We start from the raw sequence: 26893 nt of genomic DNA, 5'->3' as shown, positions 1-26893 counted from the left end.
CCGTAATAATATAAGAAGAACATTCATTTATTCTCCAACTTCCCACTCAGTAAAGATATACGGCACTGTAGAAATGGATTTATCCTGACACCCAGCTCTCAGCACAATGAGGCTAATTTAAACACACGTTTGAGTCAAATCTCCTTTCTTCTCTCTTCTCCTTTTATTTTATTTTATTTTAAAGACTGCAGGTGCCGAGCTGGGCAATTAGAAATGACAGGCGACTGCGGCGAGAACACCGTTGCTGTTGTTTTTAGCATGGACTCAGATTAAGGCTGTTCCTTTTCTCTCCAAACAATGCAGCAGCCTGAGCTGCTTTGCTGGGGCCAAAGTGAAACCCACAGAAATATCCCGATGCAAACCAGTGCATTGAGACGGAGTCGGTAAAGGATTGCAGGCATTACGAATGGGCCTTCTGCTCTGGCTAAGTAAGGGCTGATCATTTTTTTCTTTGCCATGATGCCAGCAAAAATGTGGACAATCATTCGACAGCTGGTATGCCTAGACCCCTGCTGATCATGCAGACCAGCACTGGATCATCATTTCCTTGTACTCCCCAATCTGTCTGTCTGCATCCACCTGCTGTCTCTCATCTTAGTTTGAAAGCTCTCTGGGGCAGAGACCATCATTTTGTTCAGCGTTGATACAGCACCTACCCAATGGGAGCCTTTGCCAGGCCTGGGGCTCCCAGGCTCTGCCATAATACAAGTAATAAATAACGAAGACAGCAACGCGCCTTTGTCGCTAAGCGGCTGGTCTACAGCATGCAACGTATCTGGGCATGAAACCCTCAGGAAACTGCAATGGTAGAGAATGCAGTAGGGCAGCCCGCAGTTACATAGACTACTGCAAGCACATCAGACCACTCCTCTGCTCTCTACGCTGCTTTCCCCCAGAACATCACAGCAAGTTCAAGATCTCGGTCCTTATCTTCTGGGCTGGGATACCTCGGAGATTATCTGGAACACCAAGATAAGGCACTCAATTGAAAACTCCTCTCCATAGGCACCATGAAAGTGTCCGCCACAAGGAGAAACCTCATCTGTGCAGAAGCCAGAGCTTCCTTAGGGGGCTGATCCAAGAGGTTGGAACAAACTCTCCCAGTGTCCAAGAGCCACCACAAAGCTTCCCACCTTTTGTTCTGGGTGCATGGAGCATTACGTCGAGCTTCCCTTTGCTGATTAAAACAGACTATGTCATGCATAGAATTCCAGCATTAAGAAGTCCATATGCATGTTTCTTTCTTGGGAGGGCAAGAAAGGGAGAACCACATATGACAGATGATAGTTACATCACTGGAAGGCACCCAGGTGCCATGGCAATGGGCATGATCTAAGGATGAGAACAGACAGTTTTCACCCACAATTTGATCCAAACCTTTTGAGGTTGGTTTTTTTTTTTTTTAAAAAAGGTATTTTTCAATTCCATACACCATGGCTTGCACGTCCCAACGACCTGAACATTCACTCCTGTGAGGTTCTGCGTGTGCACGCACGCGCACACACCTGACATCTAGGGCAACTGGGCATAGCTCAAAACCTTGCAGTAGTTCTCTGCACCTGGTGAGATTGAATCCCAAGTTCAGCTCCAGTTGCAACCTTCCCCAAAGAATGAAAGCACTTGGATCCGGGGGGCTTTTCTACATGCGCATCTCCACTGGGGGGCGGGGCGGGGGGGGGGGGGGAGAATATATTCTCAGTTTGTGGTATTTTCAGCTTTGATGAAAGCAGTGAGGGTCAGGAATCTCACAAGGTAGCCTGTTTGCATGAATTTTGCAGCCCAGTTTGTGGACTCAAGCAAGAGCTTCGGAAAAAAGTGATGAGTTGAGATGATGTTGTGCAAAGCAGCCAAGCTTCACTGGCACTTAATCAAACTGAACCTTTCAATGTGTTGATGTTTACCAGACTGAATTTAAAGCATGGGCTTAAGCCCCACTGACTTCAATAAATTATGTGCTTTGTTGAATATGGAAGAACTTGTGCGCATCCTTAAAGTTACGTATATGGTTGTTTTGCTGAACTGGTATCCTGTTTCTTTGGGGGGTGAGGGCAGAACTGGGGCCATCATATTCTCCTGGCTAATATCAGGTGCTCTCTGAATAATCACAACGTGGCAGAAGTGTGATAAAACTCTACACCTATCTTGGGACTTGAGGACACATAAATGAATAATGTTTCAGTCTCAGGGTATCATCAGAATCCCTTAATATGGCTTGTAACCCTCACTGGTCACAGTTACGTGAGCAGTCCCCTATCTGTGTTATTTGAGGGAGATAGAGGGGCAAGGGCAGACTACAAAGGCTACGTACGCTGCTCATGAGGCTCCGATGGTATCTTGCCAAAATAATCTTGGTAGCTCCTGCAAGAGACCAAAGCATGAATCATTTACAGTTGCTTTGCACACCCTTGAGATGTGCGATATAGTCTTTCCCACGGCTTCCCTATTGTGTGTGACATATCTGATGTTTCACAAAAACATTGTGTTTTATTGAAATTGAATGCAAAACGCTCCTCTTGCCTCCCACACACCTGTTTATTTTCCAGTATGACTGTTTTGTTAAAGATTTGATCTTACCAGGAGAGAGACCGTTTTCCATTGGGTTTTACATTTCCTTTTCAAGGAAGCGGTGGAACAGCTGAACGTTTGATGCAGAAGCCACAACCCGACACATAACAGAGCCAATCAGCACAGAGATGACTTGAGCTCTTTTGCCTTCTGCAGTTCTCATGGATGAAACGACCTCAGAGAGTCAAGTGAAGGGCCCATTCTTATGAGATGCTAAGTGCCTTCCAAGTCCCACTGACATTTCATGAGAGGCAAAGGTGCCCTACAGCTCATATAGTAACGTTACACCACTAGGACACTGAATGCAAAGAGTTGAAAAGTGAGGTGCTCCCATGAGCACAGCCCATTCCCAGACTCTTGCCTTGATCGCCTCCGAAATAGCAGGCAGATAGACAAATAAAGAAAAACAATTACAGCTAGTTGAACATTTTTTTAAAAGCCATAAAAATTTTCTAAATTTCAAGTTTAAAAAAAAAAAAAAAATCATAAAAAGAATCTAAATTTCATTTTGCAAGATTCATAGTTTCCAAGGCTAGAAGAGACTCCTGTATAACACGGGCTAAAGAACTCTCCCAAAATAATTCCTAGAGCAGATTTTTTAGAAAAACAGCCAGTCTTGATTTAAAATTGCCAATGATGGAGACTCCACCATGACCTGTAATAAATTGTTCCAATGGTTAATTACCCTCACTGTTAAAGATGTACACCTTATTTCCAGGCTGAACTTTGAAAAATGATAAAAAATAAAGTGTACATTTAAAAAATGATGTGAAATACAGTGCACAAAATCAAAGAAAAAATGACAAAAGCCATAGTTTTTTAGCAAAATCTTTCATTTTCAAAAAAGGCCTTTTTTGGCTAAAAATGTTCAAAATACTTTAATATCTCAAATAAGCAGCTTTGACCTCCTGTACCACCTTCCTTTAGAGCACCACAAAGCATTACACACACACACACACACACACTAGTTAAACCTTATAGGGAAACTGAGTCACAGACAGGGAAACCTGCCCATGGTCACACAGCCAAGTCAGTCACAGAACAGGGAGTGGAACTCCCTAGCTATGTTCTAACAACTAGACCATTTGAAGGGGCAAGTTCATCTGCCCTTCAAGGGCCAGATATTCAACTGGAGAAAACTGGCATAGCTCCACTGAAGTCAGTTTACAGCAGCTGAGGATCTGGCCCTAATAACAACGTATTTCAAAATGTAATGTGTCAAAAAAGTGAGTGCACAGGTTCAAACCCTGAGAAAGAGCAAATCCAAAATGGAGCCATGCCCTTCACAGCACTATAAACTACAGCCGTGGCCTCCTAGAGCTGTATGAATCACAGGCTTTTACAGCCTCACACTTCACGCTATGTTGTCTGTCAGCTAGCAGAACAATACAGTGTGTCACCGCAGAATGTCACACTTAGAACTCTAAACTTTCAAAAGGAACCAGCACGATTCCACTGTAGTGAGATGTCTTCAGAAATCCCCAGGGTTTGCTAGTTTGCTGAGAGAAAGTTTCAGAACTGTCTGGAAATCAAACAGCCGAGTGTAAAAAAGAAAAATAATGTAAGAAGCTTAGCCAACATCCTCTATAACAGAGTCTCCAATAAGGAGAATCTCATCCCAAACCAACAGTAAATAAATTAGCAGGAGGGCAAATGGACATTTCAAAAATGGGTTTTAATTTTTTTTTTAAAGCAGGTTTTTCCTCTTATTAAAATCTTGGGTGAGCCAGGGCTGCTGACGCAGGTGCAGATCCTAAAACACAACCCATGAAAACTAACCTCTGCAGACTTATTGACATCAACAAGGCTCTGTACAGGTGCTGGACATGCACCTGTGGGTTCTAGTTACTCAGCTTCGTGCTTCTGGGTACGATGATAGCCTCTGACCCTCTTGATGGGTCTGTGTGCATTCCTCTTAGTTCAGTTCCCTATGTGGTATCTATACGCCATATACAGTCTATATACATTACACATTCCCATTTATGGTTAAAGAAGCACTAATCTGTTGAAAGATGACTCGGGGACATGTAATGATTAATTGACAAGATTTCTCTCTGCATATGGAGATGAGTCAGTGAGTCATTCTCCTTTTACTAGTAAATGTATTCCTTAAGTGCTTCATGCCACAAGCCAGCGGCTTGAAGTGTATTTCAGGAACTAACCTCCTTGCCCTCAGGTCTTTTCTGATCTAACAGGGAAAGAAAGTGGGGGAAGGGAGGAGGCAGCTGGCTGTCAAGAGGGGGGATATATCAACAAACTCAGTATTTCAGTTCAGATCCCTTTAATTCCTGTCCTGCATTGTTCCCTAGCAATCTGTAGAGTTCTCCTCCGGTAACAAACCTCTAAATAAAGCTTTGCAAGGCTGATCTCAGTAGTATGAGAGCATTTGCCCGTCACCAGCTCGCCTGAACGAGTGGGTGTCTCGTGAAGTGAGCACACCTAGTTTTTGATAGTCCGACCAACAGGTTGGTCTGTGAGGATCTTACACTCGCACAAATCAAAGACTCTCAGTGACCTAAACCAAAAAGTGTGGTCAGCAATGGGCCTTGATCCAGCCTGGCTTCTTGGGTTATGGTAGAGGGAAGAGCTTTTCCTGACCCCTCCTTCCCTGGCTTCACCCAGGAACTGCAGTTTGATAAAAGCTGTCAGCCCATATTATTTGGCCTGTTGGGCCTTGATTGGCTGCTTCCTGTCCCCAGCAGTTCTTGGCACTGGAGGACTAAGTCTCACTGGTTCCATCAGCAGCTGACTCTGTGAGACCTTTCTAGGCAACTCCAGAGGTCCAAAACTCGCTGTACTTCTCTTCTTAAAGGGCTGTTTCTTGGGGTGGGGTGCACCAACAGAAGGGGGTCCCTGGCAGGGGGGAGCAAATGCCTAGTACATCCTGTCACAGTCCCCCACCACTATATTCCTACCGTAGGCTGATGGGATTATCACAAGGCAATCCATAAATTCAGATGGAAAAACACAGCCATGCTTCTCTGACTGGACGCTAGGGGAAAGCCATCTGCAGAACAGACAAGCAGCCACTGCTGGGACCTGAACAAGTATGCCTGAGACAGCACCTGTATAAGGCATAGCTGAGGAGGTATGTGGCCCTAAGCTCTAATCCAGTAGAGGTCCTTGGGCAGAGACCACCAGCTCTTCCAACAGCAGGACCAATGGTATGGATTGATTCCTCTCTAGAGACTACAGTCCTGGGGGAAGCCTGCTAGGTCCTCTTCCCCTCCATCCTCTGAAGTTAGTGGAGCTGTTTATGGGTAGTTGAGGGAAGACTACACCCTTTCCTCACTGCTACAGGCTACAGAATAGTGTCACAGTGTCACAATAGTTAGAGTGTCACTAACTAATGGCCCACTCCCACCCCTGGGGGAGGAGCATAATCTCTCTTCCTGAGAGGTCTTTGGGTCCCTGTACAACAACCACACTTCCTTTCACAGCTGTAGACTGCCCTTTCTGCTCTCCAGGTGAATGCAAAGCAGCACCATATGGGAGTGGTCAATGTGGGAACTTCTGTCCCATTTCTTTCTGCCACACTCAGGGTTTGAACAGAGAAGTTCTACATCTTATTTATTTTTTGGTAGGAGGGGCCACCATTCACCACTGAAGCAGCCCTTAGGAATGTCTCCGTGTCAGTGCAGAAATAGCTCTTAGAGTATTAGCAACGTTGAATCATAGCCTTGCTGAGGTGGGTCTTTCATCAGCTCTCACAAGATCAGCCCTGGTCAGCAGCCAGATGGGAGACCACTGAGGGACTGATGCTGATTCACTAGAGGATGAGTTCTTTCCGAATCCAAACTGAGCTAATTCCCAAGCACTGCTGCCCTTTAGATGAGAAGTAAAGCCAAGAACCAAACTGACCACTTGTGGCCATTAAAGCTCCCCCAGCACTTTGTTCAAGAGAAGGGTTGTTAGCCCCTAGCCGGACTCCAGTGTGCAAAGGAAGCCCAGCTGCTGGCCAGGTCAGTCCTCAGGCTCTCTGCTGAGACTGCCAACATGGCACTTCTGATGAGGGGGCCGGAAGACTTAGGAACTAGAATGAGGCTACTAACTTCTTCCATACATGCCACCTTACAGTCCAGCTTTGTTCTTTACCATTTTCCATGTGCCAAAAAGACAGTTTCCCTGCCCTCCTTTGTCAAGGCTCTTCAGGGGAGGCCCTGGCTCTGACGACGGGTATGTTTACACAGCCCTCGGAAGCAAGCCTCCCAGCCGAGGTCAGACTCGAGTCAGCGGGGCTCACACTAGCTGTGTAGACAGGGCTTTGAAGTTGGAGCTCTGGCTCTGAAGCTCACCCCTTTTTCTCCCCTTCAACACATTGTCTACACAGCTGTTTTTAGAGCACTAGCACAAGGCCCAGCTAGCACGAGTCTGCTGACCCGGGCGGGCTGGGAGGCTGACTTCCACGGGCTATGTAGACATATTCTACATGCCTGTACAGTGCCTAGCACAATCGGGCCCTGATCTCTGGGAGGGCCTCTAGAGCCTACTGCAATACAAACAACAATAGTTTAATTGCCTTCTCCCTGTGTAAGGTAGGGGGGCAAGCCATGGAGTTCACGCCCACATCTCCTTTTAAAGAGCGCCGTCTCCTGCAGTTCCTTGAATTCACAGTACACTCTGTTGCCTGGCTCATTGGAACCAGACAAGTCCCAGAAAAATCACACTGTTAAAGAGGAAAACCCACTCTCTGCAGACAGATCCCAAAAAAGAAAAAAACAACCCTGATGATGCAGATTTCATGGCCCACTAATATCTCATTTGAAAACCTTCTTGTATGTAACACTATCCTGAACATTAACAGAAGCCACACACACACACCAAATAATAGGTTTATTCAAGAGACAAAAAATCCAATTCCATTTCCCTGCTCATCTTGCTGATCTACGAGAGAAACCCACATTTAACCCCCCACCCCCAACTCCCACATGTACGTAGCTGAGACACTGAAAAACACAGAGTGTTGTGGAAGCAGAACGACACGGAATACATTTCACACCCTTTCATCAGTTAAAAATACTGACGGAAGGGAATAGAAAGCATGGGTTGCAGAAGAGATTTTCAGCTTGGCTGAAGTACCCGGTACTCCATCCTCAGAGCCCATTCCTGATAGGCCCAAAAACTAACAATGGGCAAATTCTCAAAGACCCAGGGCACTGTGAACAGACTAACACCCACACATGTGGCTGCTCATCCAAACGACCTGAACAAGGGGGCTGGAAGTCTCCTAAGAAAGGGATCGTTTATGAAAGACTCAGGACCTTGTGCTCACAGTCCTGCTAGATCCTGACATGCAGGGAGAATTATCCAGACTTTGATTTGGCCTTTAAGCAAATTCAAGCTGTTTCATAGTGTATCTGAACTGGTTCAGCCGAGACCTAGTTCAGGTTCATTCTCCGAGTCTATTCCAGGTGCAAACCAGTACAGGTCCTTTTACAGGGTCCATCCCTAGGGGGCACCAACACCCACCAAAGTCAACAGCAACAGTCCCATTAATATCAATGGGTGCAGGATCCAGACCCAACTCTCCAAGGGAGCCCTCTCCCTGTCTGACCTGCTGGGCCCCCACCTGCTCTCACTTACAAGGAAATAAACCTGGACACTAATTCATGACACTTCCATGTGAATGAACAGAAGCATCCCTGTCTATCTACAGTATTTAACTCCCGTGCAGATTCTATCGATAAATTGTTTCACCCAGGAAGGTTACAAGGAAATCCTTACTGAGGAGCCTATATTCTCTCTCAGTTATTTGTGTGGATTTTCCACCTTTGATATGTTTGCTATGTAGCGTTCACAAGAAATCCCTTTAGTGTCACAGGCTCACCGGGCCGTGTTAGGCTTTCTCAGCTGATCAGAAGAGGATATGCTCCTAGGAGTGGTCTATTGCCTGGAGAGATGAATGTGCCCACACAGAATCATATACAATCACAGAAACGTCGGGCTGGAAGGGCAGGACCAAGAAAGCTTCTCTCCATCATCTTGGGGAGTGGGACTAGAGGAAGTGCATTGACTAGAACCCCCCTGCACACACTAGTTGTGCCTGGTGCACACACCCATCCTGGGCTTGGAATATGCAGGCCTGGGCTGCTCCTCACCTGCACGCTCTCTTCTGGCAAAGCACAGATCCAGCTTTCCCAAACCACACCTGCTACCTGGAACTCCAGCCCTTGGGGAGAGAGGCAACTTGCACCTTACCCAACATGGTGTGGGTGAAGTGATGGGGGAGCTCCCTGAGGCTCCAGGCATGGCAGGCAGGGACGGGGTGGACCTACCTGGTAGCTGCAGCTCTACAAGACATGGGGAGCCCCACCCTGAACAGAGCACAGGAAAGGAGCAAAACAATGTAGCTGATGCCTTGCGATGTCAGCAGCTGCACTGGGCCAGAGCGAAGTCTCCTAGCTAAACAGGAAGCAGTGGGGACTCTGAAGCTGTATTAAAGCAGTTTGCCTGCCGCAGTCCCAGGGATGGATCTGCAAACCTATTCATTGGTGCCCGCTCAACCTGCCTGCATGGTGTCATGCGGAGCCGTTGATGGAAGGGGCTCCATGCGCACCCGTTCGCAGTCGAGGGCCCTCGGAAGCCGGCGGTGGGCCCAGCCTACCCGATCGCATCCCGGGCAAGGAAGCAGAAGTAAGTGCAAGTTATAATTAAGACTGGATGTTTGAAGAGAAACATAATCTCCGTTCCGTGGGATTCGCCGGCACAACAGTAATTAACGTCTCATTAACATTCGCCTAATTAAGCAGTTTATGAAAGTGGGTGGATTTGCATACTGCTCCACTTCAGCTTCAGTGACTTCAGCTATACAAGCATTAAAATTAACCCTTTTGTGCAGGTAGCATATTCCAGTACCATCCACCAGGCTGTCTAGGGACCACATACCAACCTCCTTCCAGTGGACTGTACAATAACACAGATGCAAGCAACCCCACAACAGATCCATTCTCGCCTCCACCTGTGGGGATTCGAACACACAACTCTGTGGGAACACAACCTTGTCTCCTCTGGGAAGCAACAGCCATCCATTTGCCATCCACAGCTAGGGGTGGAATTCCTGAGACAGGCAGAAAGATGGAAGACTGGCTGCTGGGAAAGGAATTTTTTACCCCTGCAAACTCCCTACCCATCCTACTGCCCCATTACTATCCTACAGTGTGGGCTCGATTCTCACTGGAGCCGTAGTGAGGAGTCTAGCTGCTCAAAGTAAGCTTCCTGGCCTTTCACCTCTGCAGATCTGGGTTCCAAGCCACCTTTGTCCATGAGTGAAGGGAGTTCACTGGTCTCTGCCTGCTCCCTAGAAGATGGCCATGGACCCAAACTGCTTCATTCCTGCCCCCCACCATGTGCTCAGAACAGGCCTAGTACTGAAATAGCAGGGGTGTGTCCTCCCAGTGAGGACTGAGGTGCATGGATAGAATGGGGCTAGCAGAGGCTGTTCCTATTCAATTATTCAAATTATTCAAATGTGTCCATTGAAGAAGCTGGTTACTATCTTCTCTCGCTGGCTCAGAGTTTTCTACACCTGCACATCACCGTAGTATCTGGCGCCTTGCACATAAAATCAATAGTAGCAGTGGAGTTCATGGAGTCTGTTATGCAAAAAGAAAAGGAGAACTTGTGGCACCTTAGAGACTAACCAATTTATTTGAGCATGAGCTTTCGTGAGCTACAGCTCACTTCATCGGATGCATACTGTGGAAATTGCAGAAGACATTATATACACAGACACCATGAAACAATACCTCCTCCCACCCCACTCTCCTGCTGGTAATAGCTTATCTAAAGTGACCATCAAGTTGGGCCATTTCCAGCACAAATCCAGGTATTCTCACCCTCCGTCCCCCCACAGACAAACTCACTCTCCTGCTGGTAATAGCCTATCCAAAGTGACTACTCTCCTTACAACCTGCATGAAAATCAAAGTGGGCCATTTCCAGCACAAATCCAGGTTCTCTCACCCCCCCCCCCCCCACACACAAACAAACTCACTCTCCTGCTGGTAATAGCTCATCCAAACTGACCACTCTCCTCACACTGTGCATGACAATCAAGGTGGGCCACTTCCAGCATAAATCCAAGTTTAACCAGAATGTCGGGGGGGGGGGGGGGGGGGGGGAGGAAAAAACAAGGGGAAATAGCCACTCCCAGTCTCTATTTAAGCCCAAATTAATAGTATCTAATTTGCAAATGAATTCCAATTCAGCAGTTTCTCGCTGGACTCTGGATTTGAAGTTTTTTTGTTGTAAGATAGTGACCTTCATGTCTCTGATTGCGTGACCAGAGAGATTGAAGTGTTCTCCGACTGGTTTATGAATGTTATAATTCTTGACATCTGATTTGTGTCCATTTATTCTTTTACGTAGAGACTGTCCAGTTTGACCAATGTACATGGCAGAGGGGCATTGCTGGCACATATCACATTGGTGGATGTGCAGGTGAACGAGCCTCTGATAGTGTGGCTGATGTTATTAGGCCCTGTGACGGTGTCCCCTGAATAGATATGTGGGCACAGTTGGCAACGGGCTTTGTTGCAAGGATAGGTTCCTGGGTTAGTGGTTCTGTTGTGTGGTATGTGGTTGTTGGTGAGTATTCGCTTCAGGTTGGGGGGTTGTCTGTAGGCAAGGACTGGCCTGTCTCCCAAGATTTGTGAGAGTGTTGGGTCATCCTTCAGGATAGGTTGTAGATCCTTAATAATGCATTGGAGGGGTTTTCGTTGAGGGCTGAAGGTGACGGCTAGTGGCGTTCTGTTATTTTCTTTGTTAGGCCTGTCCTGTAGTAGGTGACTTCTGGGAACTCTTCTGGCTCTATCAATCTGTTTCTTCACTTCCGCAGGTGGGTATTGTAGTTGTAAGAATGCTTGATAGAGATCTTGTAGGTGTTTGTCTCTGTCTGAGGGATTGGAGAAAATGCGGTTGTATCGCAGTGCTTGGCTGTAGACGATGGATCGTGTGGTGTGGTCAGGGTGAAAGCTGGAGGCATGTAGGTAGGAATAGCGGTCAGTAGGTTTCCGGTATAGGGTGGTGTTTATGTGACCATTGTTTATTAGTACTGTAGTGTCCAGGAAGTGGATCTCTGGTGTGGACTGGACCAGGCTGAGGTTGATGGTGGGATGGAAATTGTTGAAATCATGGTGGAATTCCTCAAGGGCTTCTTTTCCATGGGTCCAGATGATGAAGATGTCATCAATATAGCGCAAGTAGAGTAGGGGCGTTAGGGGACGAGAGCTGAGGAAGCGTTGTTCTAAATCAGCCATAAAAATGTTGGCATACTGTGGGGCCATGCGGGTACCCATAGCAGTGCCGCTGATCTGAAGGTATACATTGTCCCCAAATGTAAAATAGTTATGCGTAAGGACAAAGTCACAAAGTTCAGCCACCAGGTTAGCCGTGACATTATCGGGGATAGTGTTCTTGACGGCTTGTAGTCCATCTTTGTGTGGAATGTTGGTGTAGAGGGCTTCTACATTCATTGTGGCCAGGATGGTGTTATCAGGAAGATCACCGATGGATTGTAGTTTCCTCAGGAAGTCAGTGGTATCTCGAAGGTAGCTGGGAGTGCTGGTAGCGTAGGGCCTGAGGAGGGAGTCTACATAGCCAGACAATCCTGCTGTCAGGGTGCCAATGCCTGAGATGATGGGGCGCCCAGGATTTCCAGGTTTATGGATCTTGGGTAGTAGACAGAATATCCCAGGTCAGGGTTCCAGGGGTGTGTCTGTGCGGATTTGATCTTGTGCTTTTTCAGGAAGTTTCTTGAGCAAATGCTGTAGTTGCTTTTGGTAACTCTCAGTGGGATCATAGGGTAATGGCTTGTAGAAAGTGGTGTTGGAGAGCTGCCGAGCAGCCTCTTGTTCATATTCCGACCTATTCATGATGACAACAGCACCTCCTTTGTCAGCCTTTTTGATTATGATGTCAGAGTTGTTTCTGAGGCTGTGGATGGCATTGTGTTCCGCACGGCTGAGGTTATGGGGCAAGTGATGCTGCTTTTCCACAATTATGGGGTCAGAACTCTGCTTGGGGCAGGGTTTGTGGTTTATATTAAATTTAAGAATTATTTGGGGGTTGCTCGGGGTTATGGGGTAGAAAGGGGCTTCAACGTTGTCAGCATTACTCTGTCTGTGGAAACAGGACAGTTTTGAAACATGTCCTAAAGCTGGTCAGACTCTGGATTGGCCTGATTGTTAGGGGGCTTATTCCTTCACCCACTTACTTCCCTGGTCCTTCTCACATGAAGAGAGAGCAACAATACCCGAAGTCCAAAGGTGCAAACAATTCGATGTTTATTGGGGTGAACTTCCAGCAAGCATGATTCCAGTTCCCTTCCTTAGTATCCCCCTTCCCAGCTCTGACACCACAGAGCCTTACACCTGTGTCCCTGTCCCCATTCCTGCCCTTAGCCAAACATGATTCCAATTTCCCCATGCCCACTCCCTGTTCCCATTTCCCCTCCCCACACCCACCCCCACTCCCTGTTCCCATTTCCCCTCCCCACACCCACACTTCCTGATTGACTGCAGACTATATAGTAAAACTTGAGTTCAGCTTAGCTATACCTTACCCAATCATTTTCCTGAAATTTAACTAACCAATCCTAACATATTGTAACATGATTACGTAACCGATTATATCCCACCACCTTAATTAGTTTACACCCAGCAAAATTAATTATACAGCGGACAGAAACAATCACAGAACCAGACAGATTATACAAACAAACAATAGCAAAGTGGGAACTATAATGACAAAACAATACAGAAGTGAGGATTTCACATCCCAGCTATTGATAAGTGAGTTCTTGCCAGACAGGATGCTATCAAACTAAGTTTCCTTTTACATTTTCTAGGCACTTCCCTTTCTCTGGAGGTGATAGGAATACAATCCTGTCCTGATAGTGCCTAACAGCCCAATAGCACCTTATTTCAATGTGACTAGTTTGGAATGTGAGGATGTAACCGTTCACTTCCCAGTTTATGGCTGCCTCTGTTGCTTAGCCAAAGGCCTTAATCTAAGAACAGGGCCTCAGAATGTCACAGTAAGAGAAGGACCTTACACTGGCAGACAGTGATTTTGATTCTTTTATACCTCTAACTAGCCAAGTGATAAGAATACACCTAAATTCTTCGAGTACAGGCCTTTACCGACAGGCCTGAATATCTACATCCTAACACTGATCTCCTCTGGAAGTTTGTTCCATAGCTAGATCCCCTTAACCCAGAATGAGAGTACTTGTGGCACCTTAGAGACTAACCAATTTATTTGAGCATAAGCTTTCGTGAGCTACAGCTCACTTCATCGGATGCATAAAGATATGATATAAAGATATTATGCATCCGATGAAGTGAGCTGTAGCTCACGAAAGCTTATGCTCAAATAAATTGGTTAGTCTCTAAGGTGCCACAAGTCCTCCTTTTCTTTTTGCGAATACAGACTAACACGGCTGTTACTCTGAAACTTAACCCAGAATGCATCATCCCCAGCTCTCACATGTCTCCCTGGGCTTTGAGATCTGCATTGTGCTTCAAAGATCAACATCTGGTTTTCCATGTAGATGGGGCTTGATCCACTAATTGCTCTAAAAGCTAGGGCCAGGGCCTTATGCTGGCATCTGAAGCGGATTGGGAGCTGGTGGAGACACTTGAGTTCCTGCAGAGATGGCTCAGCCATGGATATTTCCAAGCTTTCTGCAGCACCTACCTGAGCTCTTCATTTCCACTAGTGCCAGGAACGAGGATGGAGAACAGGAAAAGCCGGGAATGGCCATGTCAGGCAGCCGCACAGCCGCCACGCCCTCACTGAAGTGAGGAAGAGGAAGGAATGATGTGAGACAACAGGCTGAAAACGGAGTCCTAGGCTCAGCCAGAGGAGAGAAGGGAAAGCACGTCAGGTCCTCTCTCTTCCATCCCTGCCAGCATTCTAATCCTTGAACTTGCTTTGCCAAGCTGTTCCCAGCCACAGCCCAGGGGATAGGACACCGGTGTCCCCACCTCACTGCAATCGGCAATCTCAGAAGAGGTGCCAGCACAGGAGCAGGGGCCACAGCCGTGGAGCTCCAGGAGTGGCCCCTCCAGGATCACGGCACATGGATGGGGCAGCATTGGGGAAGCTCACACTGTAGTGACCTGTGCTTGTGCTGTTCTATGGATAAAACAGAGCAATGGCCTCCAGGGCCATCAACCCGTCACCAGCCCTAAATTCCTGCCCCCAGTCTGATCACTGTGTAATTTTTGCTCACATTAGATCAACCTTGAGGCGTCTCCAACAAGTCACTTTTTACAGCAAGGCAATTCGGCCGTTGTAGTTGCTAGAGGAAGAGGGTCCTTTATCTAACAACTAGACATCCAGCTCTCCTGCAAGCTGGTGTCCCATTACACAGGACCCTGCCTAGGAGCTGGGAGCTCAGTGGTTTGAGCATTGGCCTGTTTGAGCAGGGGGTTGGACTAGATGACCTCCTGAGGTCCCTTCCAACCCTAATATTCTATGATTTCTAAACCATGATTTGAGGACTTCAGTAATTCAGCCAGAGGTTAGGGGTCTATTACAGGAGTGGGTGGGTGAGGTTTGTGGCCTACAATGCGCAGGAGGTCAGACTAGATGATCATGATGGTCCCTTCTGGCCTTAAAGTCTATGAATCTATGAGAGCACCCAAAGGAAACCGCCCCCTCCCACCCTGCACAAAGTAGCAAGTCTGTGACATTTGACCCTCTCTAGTGCTCTTGAGTGAGCCCTGCATTTACTCATTCCTCTCTTCAGCTACCAACAGACACGAGTTACGGCTGAACTTTGAGAAAGTTCCAATCCTAACTTCCTGCCTGCTCCCCTTTCGCTACAATGAACCAAACCAATGCACCCAGATCTGGATGCTCCCAAAGTTTAGGGGAAGTTGGATCAGGAGCCAAATTTTGCAGCTTGGGTCCATTGCTAATTAGTTTGTATATCTTAACAGCAGCCTAGAGTGTCTGACAGGCCTTTCTGAATGGGGGAAGGAACAAAGGTAACTTCCTAGCACCTTTTTCCTCATCACACAGGCTATCATAGTCTCTTACAGCTGATGTGATGTCCTCTCCAAAGGTCAGCATCTATGGAAGAGCGAGAGCCTCTTTTCCATGCACTGGCTGGAGTAAGGGTAGCACAGACTATCAAATAGGGAGCATTCCCTATGCAGCCCATTAGCGATAAGTCACTTGAAATTCTGGGTATAATGTTTTCCGCTGTTAATACAAGCTTTCTGTTCTGGTGCTGGATTAGCAAAACCACTGCATCCATCATGCTCTTAAAACCAACGTACACAAAACTTGCCTTTTTTTCCCTTTTCTTTTTTAAGTAGGGGTGAAAAAATGAACTCTCTAGTTAATGGCTAATGTGTGGAGCCGAGATGCAACTTTGCAGCAAATACAGTGGAAGAGAAAAATTCATGATACAGCCTTTCATTGAAAATCTATAAAGCCCAGACGTGCCATCGTTCAAGGTATGTATGCTATTACTCTGGAATACTGCAGTATTTAGGGATTATTACTGTAAAATACTGTAGGATTTTTTTTACTTTTTAAATACAGGACAATCTCCTCCATACTTGTTTTCATGAGGAATAACTCTGGGAGAACACACTGTTAGCTTGTGGAACTCACTGCTACAAAACTAGGGAATCCTGAGGAGAGCATCCAATATAAGAGGTTTAGTAAACATGACTTATGAGGAAAAGTTGAAAGAATTGGGCATGTATAGTTTACTGAAAGGAAGGCTGAGGGGGGACAGGATAACAGTCTTCAAATATATAAAAGGTTGTTATAAAGAGGCTGGTGATTAAAACTCTTCTCCAGGTCCACCGAGGGTAAGAAATGAAGCAGTTGACTTAGTTTGTTTAGTTCTCTGGCAATTTCAAAAGATCCAAACAAGTTCCATTGAAAACAACATTTTCCAAAATATATGGATAAATCATACTCCTAGGGGAATTTTGCGCCACTGCGCGTGCACAGAATTCATGTCCCATGTCGATTTCTTTGCTTCCCCCAGAAAAGTGACTTTCTGACAGGGAAGCAAAGGGAAGCTGCAAGAGCAGTCACGCACCACTCTCTAGTAGTGCGGGTACATCGTTTCAGGCACCCAGAGCAGCCAGCGGAGAGGTAAATCACTGCAGGACTGGGGACACCCCAGCCAGTGACCCTGAGCCGGAATCAGCTGCAAGTCCCATCTGGGCTGGGATTTCCTCTTCCCCTGCAAGGAGTGACTGGGGCTGTCTCAGATCCCCCCACCCCAGCATCCTCCCCTGCTTTCTGCCCCCATCACTGTGGGGGGACAGGTCACTGTACAAGGAGCTGCTCCCCCATCCACCCAACCCCCATGCATCTGGACTTCCCATACCCCTCCAGAACTCCCCTAGCCCTCCATACGCAAATCCCACCCCACTGAACCTCAACTCCTGCATCTGGAGCCCCTCTGCAACCAGACCCCCACCCCTGCACTGAGACCACTGCCCACTGAACTCCCTGCACTCAAAACCCCCACCCTGATGCCCCACCCCCTGCACCACCCTGAGCCTCCACATCCAGGCCCCCCCAACCAAGCCCCACACCCCCAGCACCTATACCCCCCCCCCGCTGAGACCCCCACACCCAGACACTTCCACTGAGCCCCAACCACCTTCACCTGGAAGCCCCTGTAGGGTCCCATTGCCCCTGCACCTGGAACCACCCCAACAAACCTCTGTGCATTCAGATCCCCCCCATACCTAGACCCTCCCCCACTGAGCTAGCTGCACCCAGACTGTCCCCACAGAACCCTCTCACCTGACACTGAGCCCCTCCACACTTGGATCCTGCCTGGTTGAGCCTGCCTGCCCCATACCTGGTATGCCTGGCACAGAGGAGCAAGGCACCAGGGTGTTTCTGGGGCAGGCCCAGGTCTTGTGCTGTGTCAGGGTTGGCTGCAGCCTCACCGCTGAGTATCTCAGGGGTGAGGGGGCTGCAGGGTGATCTCTCACCTTTGTGCAGCCAGTGGCCTGTGCTCCCCACTGCCATACTGGAGCCTCTGCGTTTATTTCACAAATAAAATGCGCAGAATTTTAAAATATTGTGCACAGAATTTTTAATTTTTTGGCACAGAATGCCCTCAGGACTAAAATCAAAAAGTTGAAATAAAATGTTGTGTCTTGATCTGAAAAGCTTCATTCAGGCTGTCAGGCATTTTGACAAAAGCAAAGGTAGGGAAGACAAACTCACCAAAACGGCAGGAGGAGGCGGCAGCAGCTCCCTTATAAGCTTTAGTCTAGGGCTTTGGATGCTCACTTGGAATGTAGCAGACCCAGGTGCAGTTCCCCCCAACCCGATACGGAGAAGGGTCTCCCACACTGCAGGAGAGAGCCCTAGTGCGTGGGCTATGGGATACTCTGGAATGGGGCTTTCTTAGCCCCTCCTGTTGAAGCTGTTCCACTGTGTGTAAATAATTATATAGACACTGGAGCAGGGACTTGAACTTGGGCCTCCCACCTCCAATGCGAGTACTGCAACCATCAGGTTGCAGTGTCATTCTCACACTCTTTTCCTAATTAATGGGGGTTGGGAGGAAACTAATGCTGGCGACAGGTTCTCTCCCAGCTGCCTACTGCAGGTTTTTTGCACTTTCCTCTGAAGCATCTAGCATCTGACAACCGATGGACAGCTGGTCTGATGCAATAGGGCACTGCCTTTGTTCCCAAAACACATCCATCTAGAAGTCATAACCCCACGCTCCAGGATCTGCCTCAGAAACATGACGGCCAGCCCGAGGGGGTGAAATATCTCCTGTCCTGCTGGGATTTTCCCAGCTCACAAGCAGGTGGCACATCTTGGAGTTCCATAGTCGAGTGCTCACAATGGGGTTCATACCAGCTACCATGTGCTCCTTGCCATCGTTCTTCAGAGTTTGTATTCCACCTGCACCTGTAATCCACCATGCACTCCAGCTTAGTGCCTGTGCAGAGAGGCTGAGCGCTCCCCTGCCATGGGCATGGCACTCACCCTCTGTCTGATTTGTCACTACCACCAGGTTCTGCCCTGGCATCATGTGTCTGGAGATTTTTCAGAACAGACAAGGACAGAGGGCAAAGGAGGGGAGATCACAAACATGCCCTGAAAGGAATGGAGCCAATTTCCAAGTTTCCGTCCCTTTCACAACAGGTGCCCAAAGCTATAATGAAATGCTGCTCTCTGACTCCACCAGGGAAACACTCCTGCTCTGCACTTAAAACACATCTTCACTTCCCCTCTCTGAGCAGCAGCACGGCTTTTCTGGGGGATGCTGCTTGGCTGACTCTCCTCCCTACAGCAAGGAACGCTCTGCTCTGTCACCTTGCAATGGGCAATCAGATTTCACTCCTTCACTGCCCATAAGAGGCAGTGTGGATTTTCAGGGCTAGTGCAAGGTACTGGGTTGAGTGTCAGTAGAGTGAAGTCCTCAAAGGCACAGGGTAGGTAGTGGCCTGCCCAGTTTCCATCATGCCACCTCTATGGCCTGCTTCAATCCCAAGCTGGAAGCAGTTTAGCTCATTCTCCATGCTCGGTCGCTGCCTAGATTCTCATCCAACCAACCATGCTCATTACCATTACCATCACCTATGGCCATGGGCTTTGTCATGTGGAGACCGCCAGCATGGAGCCACTGATTCACAGAGCCCTCCAGGACTGTCCAACAACAACTGTTTCCTGCCACTCCTAACCTAGAACCAGCAGCCCAGAGAAGGAGAGCTCCAGTCGGCCATCTCAAGCCCCAGAGCCATCCAGTCCCCCCATAGCAGGCACTTGGATTGCAGCAGAACATTTTAGAAGGATATTATTACAAAGGCTGCCGACAAGCATATGGAGCTAGAGGCTGACGGAGGTTTTAAGGGATGCTGCATTCTTTCAAGGAGTTATTTTTCAAAGTGTGATGTTCCTCCTTTACAAGTAGCACCTGTCTGTTTTCCCAGGAAACGAGTGATGGGCTTTTATCCAGATTTGGTTCTTGAGCTGTTTGTTTTGACAAATCAGTCCTTGCTGATGCAGAAAGTGGGATATGAAGGGGTGGGAAATCTACAGACCATAGGACCAGCAAGGAGGAGGCACTGAAGGGCATGGGACATAAAGGGGTATAATGGTCTTTTTCTCAGCCATTAGGGCATGGACAGGATACAGAGCTTTGGTGCTGGCCAGCAGGGGGCATTGGAAGGCAACATACATAGAATTTTAACCTGAATCTCTGTTCTGATCAGCCAAGCCCATTGCAAGGGGCGAAGGGGAAGGAGACCCAGGTTTATGAGATGTTTAGACTTGGTGTAATTCCTCTGAGAAACTTCCCCAAAGGTTCTTCAGGTCGCCCACCTGCTGAACCATAGAATCTCACACATGCACCTTCATCCATGCCATGCCTCCTTGCACCTAAATTTGTGAGCACTAAACTGCTCCCTGGACAGTCAGGCAACCAGGGAGCCCTTCCCCCACTCCAGCACCTCTTCCCACCTGCCCCGTCCCTTCCATGATGTCTCCTCCCCCACCTCTCTTTATTAAACCTCCTGCTGGCTCTGTGTGTAGCTGGGTTTTGCTCCTTCTCTTGCACCAGGCTGACACTCTACTGACATCAATAGAGTAACTGGTGGGACATAGCAGAGCATGTCCCATTGCGGGAGGAGCTCAGATCCTACAGAACGAAAGCATCAAGACACCAGAGCATTCTATCTAATAGATTTGGAACTTATTCCCTTCCACCTCTCTTAGCCAGCCCCAGCTGCCCTGCAGGATATGTCCCTCTCCCATGGGGTAAAGGGCCTGGGGGAAGTCCGGTGGGGCAGGGGTTGGAACCAAGGAGGATACAGTTGGCTCCGAGGTCTGGAGGGGGAAAGTCCATGAGGAGCATTGATTTTGCATTCTCACTCGGCTCTGCAGAACAGAGTGACCTACTTTCCCCCGTGGTAGAGCCATTATCAGACACAGCAGTGCAGGCAGCAGCAGCGCGGGGTTTCTTGTCTTTTCTAAGATGTACAGATGTTTTGTTATAAACCAGCCGCTTGATTTCAAGTTTGCCAGCTGGGAGGGGGCTCTGGCTGGCAATCTCTGTCTGCGAGCATTGGCTGTTTGGAGGGGAAGAAAAAGGAAGTGTATGTATGGGGCAGGGGGGGCACACATGGGATGGACACACACTGTTTCCATGAACTCCACAGGCTTTATACACACACACACACACACACACACACACACCCTTCCCTGAAAAATTCATAGCACCTCTCCGCCAAGAGGAGGATTTATCTATCGTCTTAACTGTGTCTAATCCCAGCTGGAGTCCCACAATAAACGAAGCCAGCTAAGTAAAATGCCTTCCTGCAAGGTCTCTGTCGAGAGCAGTCAGCTACTTCCAGGAAATAAACCTGGACACTCCTCAAAACGCCTCCCCTGCTTTCCCTCAGACTCAAACACACATGTGAGAGACCATCCCGTTATGGAGAATGTATTTATTGGGGTTTAACACACCGCACCATGGCCACCTATCTAAAGCCTCGGAAAAACACACACTTTGCTTAATCAATTGTAAGCAGTTTAAACACTACTCCCCGGCAGTTCAGGAAGCCCTAATTCCAGGAATGACCTGAATCTCTTTAAAGGGCAGCGGAGGGACAGCAGGGAAGGGAGAAGCAGAAATTTGCTGCATGTTAATTTATTCCAGTCACTTCCCTGCAGAACAGCATCTGGGAGCAAACACACCCATGTACTGAAATTAATGCCCACCGAGCAGAGACCCTAATAGTCCATGCTCCTGAGAAGTCTTAATGGTTTGAAGTCCATTCTCGATAATAATACAGTGCACGAATGCATACAGCACCCTTTGCAGCGGAGCTGACTGTGTATTGAACACAAACATGAGCAACAAGCAACCTTTCCACTGTGGATGTAAACACTAAACCAGATCCAGCCATTCTGGATGCAAAGAAGGAGCTTTCTTCATACCTGGGGGTGGAAACAGAAGCTGAGCCCCAAATGTCTCTCTGTTGTATCTAGGTCAACCCACAAACCTTGAAACAAAAAGATGCAGCTCAGTAAAAAGCAAGCTGGAAAGATACGGAGAGCTCCCTGTTATTAGGAATGGTGTGAGGAAGCTATGCTAATGAAGGAGACCTCCTGACACTGGAAGAAAGAAGCCACTTGGGTTCACTGCTATCCTAGGCAGGACACGTCATTTACTGATGGAAGATTTACCTGATCCCGTTAGGATTTTTAATCCACCAAGAGAAAAGAGGAGTAAGGGATCTATAAAGAAGGATGAGCTTTTGCAGGGACTCTCCCACCATTGCATGGCCACTAACAATGGGGAGCGCTAGTGTCCATAGAGCTAAGGCAACTGCTAGCTTTCCTACCCTTGTTTCATCTAGGATTAGGCAACTCAGTGATTAAAGATCCTGATGCCATGCAGACATCGGCCCTCGCACTGGCAGCACTTGAGTGTGGTGGCAGCTTGGGTCATCCATTCCGACTCGCCTTGGGTCAATCGTGAATGCAAGTCCCTGACAACTGGTGGCTCCTCGCTGAAGCGGTCTCAGCCCAGGCTTTTGTGAACAAGCATTCACCTCACGCACAGCCCTGCGGTGTCATTGTCGACAAGCTCAGCAGAGGGGCCAAGAATGGAACTGAACTTGGAGACCCCTATAATCCTTAGAGGTGGTCCCTCAGGATCAGGATGGGGGTGGGCAGCTTGCAGGGGTGGAACCTGGGCTGCACCTGCTCAGTGGGGAAGCAAAGGCCTTCAGGCTCCAGAGCTGTTGAGCCAGCAGGCAGGGTGGAATCTCAGTGTATCCAGCGGGCAGGAACAGGAGGCTCTCCCCAGAACCTTTACCTCTGCCAGGGGCAGGTTTCCCATTTGCACCTTCTCACATGAGGCACTGGAGGGGGAGTGGGGGCACATCTGGGAGTCACAGCAGATTTCTTTGTCCTTTCTGCCAGGGCACACCTGGGGGATGGGTAATAATTGTACCAAACCACATTTGCTGGGCACCCAAGCCCTCTCTGGGCTCAGACAAAGGAGCAGACCATGGGGCTATGCTTTGGCCCAGTCTCTCATCTGCCCCGGAGCCCCAACCAAAGGGCCTCGTCATTCCACGGGCAGCTAAATCAATAGGCAGAGGCCCCGGAGGCTCACACAGAGCCACGGGCTGCTCACGAAACGCAACCCTTCTACACAATGCACAGCGGCTTCGTCTCATTTTTATTTCTAAAACCATGTTAAGTGCTTGGAGTGCTGCCTGATTGCCGGCAGTCCGGAGCCCCGCACAAGGGTCCTCTCACCGTGCCACTTCGATTGGCTCAAGAGGAAGATTATCTCCAGGGTAAATGGGAAAATAACCCTCTCTCAACTTGCAAATCTCTCCTAATTGCACCTGATCCTTCACCCAGATGCTGTAACAACAGCCTGCACATCGGCACTCCAGCGCTGGCCCTGACCCAGTGTCTGTATTCTGCCGACTGCTCCTCAAACACCAATGCTACATCCTAGCCACACTCTCAGCAGCAGCTCCCTGTGCCCAGTGTTCCTTCAAAGCCCTAACCCCAGAGCTCCCTCAGTCCCCTCTCAGTGTGGGGCAGAGGGCTCTCCGGTGCTAAGGGGTGGGGCAATGGTCCCCGCTTTGGGTGGGGCAAACTCTGAATGCCTGACCCCAGAGCTCTCTCTGCCCTACACCAACAGTTGGTCTATATACCTGTATTGTCACTCATGACAGTGGGTAGTCAGTCATTGGACCAGGGAAAGAGGATGAGAATGACCGTGTAGTCTGGTGGTCAGGGGATTGACCTAGGACAGAGGCTCTCAACCTTTCCAGACTACTGTACCCCTTTCAGGAGTCTGATTTGTCTTGTGTACCCCCAAGTCACACCTCACTTCACTGTTTGCCAGAAGCTGGGCATGGGCGACCGGGGATAGATCACTTGAGGATTACCTGTTCTGTTCATTCCCTCTGGGGCAGCTGGCATTGGTCACTGTCAGAAGATAGGATACTGGGCTAGATGGACCATTGGTTTGACCAAGTATGGCTGTTCTTATGTTCTTAAAAACCTATTTGCTTTCAAAATCAGACAAACTTACAAAAGTCTCACAGCACATTATTACTGAAAAATTGCTTCCTTTCTCATTTTTACCCATATAATTATAAAATAAATCAATTGGAATATAAATATTGTACTTACATTTCAGTGTACAGTAGATAGAGCGGTATAAACAAGTCATTGTCTGTATGAAATTTTAGTCTGTACTGACTTCACTAGTGCTTTTTATGTAGCCTGTTGTAAAACTAGGCAAATATCTAGAGGAGTTGATGGACCCCCTGGAAGGCCTCTGCATACCTCCAGGGGTATGCATACCTCTAGTTCAGAACCACTGCCCTAGGACATAGGAGACCCACTTTAGTCCCTGCTCCAGTAACTATCGAACTATTTATATACAGTGGAACAGATTCAACAGGACAGACCGAGGGAGCTCCACAATGGAATATCTCATAGCTAGGGCCCTACCAATTCACAGCCATGAAAAACATATCATGGACCACGAAATCTGGTCTCCCATTGTAAAATCTGGTCTTTTCTGTGCTTTTACCCTACGCTATACAGATTTCACGGGGGAGACCAGCATTTCTCAAATTGGGGGTCCTGACCCAAAAGGGAGTTGCTGGGGGGGGGGGGGGTGTCACAAGGTTATGGGGGGGGTCCACAGTATTGCCACCCTTACTTCTGCACTGATTTCAGAGCTGGGCGGCCAGAGAGTGGCAGCTCCTAGCTGAGGGCCCAGCCCTGCAGGGAGCAGTGCAGAAGTAAGCATAGCAATACTATAACATGCCATCCTTACTTCTGCACTGCTGCTGACGGTGGCTGTGCGTTCAGAGCTGGGCTCCCGGCCAGTAGCCACCGCTCTCCAGCTGCCCAGCTCTGAAGGCAGCGCTGCCACCAGCAACAGTGCAGAAGTAAGGGTAGCTGTACCGCAGCCTCCCCCCCCCCCCCGCCCCCAACAACTCCTTTTTGGGTCAGGACCCCTACAATTACAACACCCTGAAATTTCAGATTTGAACAGCTGAAATCATGAAATTTATTATTTTAAAAATCCTATGACTGTGAAATTGACCAAAAAGGACCACAAATTTGGCAGGGACTCATAGCTCAATGGTTAGGCCACTCACCTGAGCAGTAGGAAACCCATGTTCAAATCCCTCCTCTTCAGGCAGAAGGGACAATTGACCCCTGGGATTCCAGATCCCAGGTGAGTACCCTAACCATGAGGCAAAGATTTATAAAAGGGAGGCCTCCAACTCTTTCCCAGGTATTGTGTGAATCTAATCCTCCATTGCTTTGGTCAAAATGCCTGAAATGGAAACAAAAAATTTTGAGCTCGGTCAAAACACAACATTTCCTTTTGACTGTTCTGAACATTTGGATTTCTTGGTTTGGCCAAAACTATTTGGCAAACTCGACAGGAATTTGCCAATCCTTTCGGGTTGACTGAAAGAGCAGGTTTTTTGGGGGGCAAATAAACTATTGATTCCCACAGCTCTAGTTTAAACCCCAGCTACAGAAATGAGAGAAGTGAGATGGCACCATACAAGAACACACGGCATGGAAGGGAACGAGAAGAATGAGGTAATGCTAGACCCGGCTCGGGGTAATAGCAAGTAGGGCATTTATAAATACAGTCTGGGAAAGCAAAACACGGAAGATAAAGTAGGTCTACGAGCGAGAGGAGAAGCGGGGTGAAATTAAAGATGATACAAGCAATAGCTGAGATGCTCGGCCCCTTTTTTTATATCTGCCTTTACAACAGAAAATACAGGAAAGTCTGAGCAATTAGGGGGCATGGAAGAACCCGTAAAAACAGCTATTGTTGAAGGGCAGAGAAGAAAACATGGGCAATATAAACAGATCAGCTAGGCTAGGTGAAATCACACTGCCAGCAGCTTCTGGCTGACGTGCAGCACAACACTGAGAGCAGACCCTTGCCATACTCTTGCTGATGGGGCGCGGCTCCCAGCACCGGTCCCTTGGCATGGCTGGAGTGCCAAATGACACAAGGCATACACACTGGCCCCTCCCCTCCCAGGCTGAGGGGCAGGGAGAGGGTGTGTGAGATGCCAGTGGTATGGGAGCTGGGCCCAGCTCTTCTCCCTCCCTCCAACTGCAGGTGGGGCTCCAGGGGAGGGGATGTTGGTAGTGCAGTGGGGGGTCTGCCTCCTCTGCTTAGAGGAGATGTGATGGGTATTCTCACTCTCTTGTTCTTCCTGTCTTTCCCCCTTCAAAGCATCAAGGGGAGAAAATGGATAGTGACCGGTGTAGGAAAGAGGGGTGAACACTAAAGGGGGAATGGATCTCCGGGGAGAACGGTGAGTAGATTTCAGAGCATGTGGTGTAGAGAGTGAGAAGAGAAGGGCTGTGGAAGGCAGAAGAGATCCTGCCCAGATACCGTGGAGGTGGCCACTATATCAAGACCTGAGCTGATTAGACCACCTCCATCTCTGCATCCCCCTCCCCCGTCTCCGCACTGCACAGATCGGGAAAACCTGCTCGCCAGGACAGGCACTTCCCCTCACTGGCCCCGTGCAGAGCGTGGAGACCCTAGACAGCTCCCCATGCCAAACCAGTGACCTCAGCAAGGCTGGGATTCTGGGAGCCTGGCAGTTAAGGGCACCTAGCACTGGGGGTTGGGTGCAGGGGTCTGTAAAGGGGATTAACAGGGTGACATTAGGAAAGGGAAGATGCTGGCTGAACACCAAGGCAAGCTCTCCAGTGCTGAGATGGACTAGGCCATACGGCAATGTCTCCAGGGACAGAGCGGAAGCCCCATTTGTAAGGAATGGTCTTGCTCTGGGCTGGATGATCCGGTAGGTCCTTTCCATCGCTAACATCTCTGATTCCCCAACACAAACCCCAGGGAGAGGGTGACACTTCCCTCCTGTTTTGGGTTCCTCCATTGGCCTCAATGACCTTTGAATCAGACCCTTTCTGTCCAGCTCTACTTATAACCCATTACTGCTGGGGACTCTCTGGTAGCCTCACCCCATTGAAACCCTGATGCCCCCCACCCCTACACACACACACACACACACAACTCCTGACAGGAACTTGGGTGCCACCCACACCAGACAGGGGTGAACTTTGCCAAACTCCCCATCACATTTGCCTTATGCAGAACAATGCTGGGGAAAGCGATAAAAGAGAGTGGGCTGCTGGTCCCCTCTCCAAAGGGACCCCAGCGTGGTGTGACTGAGCTCCTCTCCCATCTCTCTGATCTGATCCGAGCAGGCAGTCAGCTCCAAGAGCCCCCGCAGGCCCCCTGGCCCGGGCACGCTCTGGCACAG

The 26893-nt window shown here is 48.6% G+C and overlaps 1 protein-coding gene across 2 annotated transcripts in view; it reads right to left on the bottom strand.

Moving 5' to 3' along the window:
- The window catches only part of LINGO1 (leucine rich repeat and Ig domain containing 1), a 450166-nt gene that overhangs the window by 332886 nt on the left and 90387 nt on the right, over positions 1-26893 (bottom strand). The gene's annotated exons all lie outside the window — the stretch shown is intronic.

Source organism: Chelonia mydas, chromosome 10 (genome assembly GCF_015237465.2).
Source record: "Chelonia mydas isolate rCheMyd1 chromosome 10, rCheMyd1.pri.v2, whole genome shotgun sequence".
In the NCBI taxonomy this organism is placed as follows: Eukaryota; Metazoa; Chordata; order Testudines; family Cheloniidae; genus Chelonia; species Chelonia mydas.
The sequence above is the reverse complement of the archived record's forward strand: the minus strand, read 5'-3'. Positions and strand labels throughout refer to the sequence as shown.